Below are 1,037 nucleotides of genomic sequence, written 5' to 3'. Positions count from 1 at the left end.
CTCTAGAACCCACAGTTCTCTAGGCCCCAGTCAGGACCCCATCCTTCAACCCTCAAGTACCCACACACCCCTCCATCATTTTCTTTTGCATTGTTTTATTTCAGACAGGGTCTCACTAGAGAGCCCAGGCTGGCTTTAGATTCGCAGCGATCCTCCTGCCTCAGCCTCTCACCCAGTGCTGATGTTACTGTCGTTCGCCACCACATCCGTGTCTCTCTCTTTTTTTAGGTCTACCTCTCTTCAATCTTTTTTTCTTTTTTTGAGACAGGGTCCTGCTATGCAGTTCAGGCTGGCCTTGAGCTCACTTTGTAGCCCAGGCTGACCTCGAACTTGCAACAATCCTCCTGCCTCAGCCTCCTGAGAGCTGGGATTACAGGCGTGTACCACCACACCCGGTTCTTCATCATTTTCTATGGAAGTCTCTAAAGGGGATGCTCTAAGAAGCCGCTCTAATCACTTGCCTCCCCAGGTGGTTAGGATTCGGCTGGGAAGTCTGGGGTGAAAGAGTTTGAAATGCTTCTCTTTTCTGGGTGTGTGTATGTATAGGGAGACAGGATTGAACCCAGGACCTTCACCCTGAGCTACATCCTAAGCCCATTTCATTTTATTTTGAGATTAAGTCACTAATTTGTCCAGGCTGGGCTCAAACTTGCAAATAACCCAGAGGCCCAAGGTTACAGGTATAAGCATCACACCCATTGAAATACTCCTCTTTCTGCCTTCTCCCCATCCAGTCAACCATTTTTTTTTTTCTTTTGCTTTTCGAGGTAGGGTCTCCCCATGTAGTTCAGGCTGGCTTTGAACTCACTATGTAGCCCAGGCTAGTCTCAAACATGTGGTGATTCTCTTGCCTCAGCCTCCTAAGTGCTGGGGTTCCAGGCATGTGCTACCATGCCTGCCTCATTTTTTTTATACCATTCATATTCCTTAAAGTTCTTGCTTTTAGGGCTGGGGATGCAGCTCAGCAGTACAGCGCTTTTCTAGCGTGCTTGCGACTCTGGCTTCTGTATCCACCACTGCAAAACTCAATTGCCAGG

This window comes from Chinchilla lanigera, unplaced genomic scaffold (assembly GCF_000276665.1).
Source record: "Chinchilla lanigera isolate Chin_1 unplaced genomic scaffold, ChiLan1.0 scaffold00154, whole genome shotgun sequence".
Classification (NCBI taxonomy): domain Eukaryota; kingdom Metazoa; phylum Chordata; class Mammalia; order Rodentia; family Chinchillidae; genus Chinchilla; species Chinchilla lanigera.
This window is presented reverse-complemented; position numbering follows the sequence as displayed.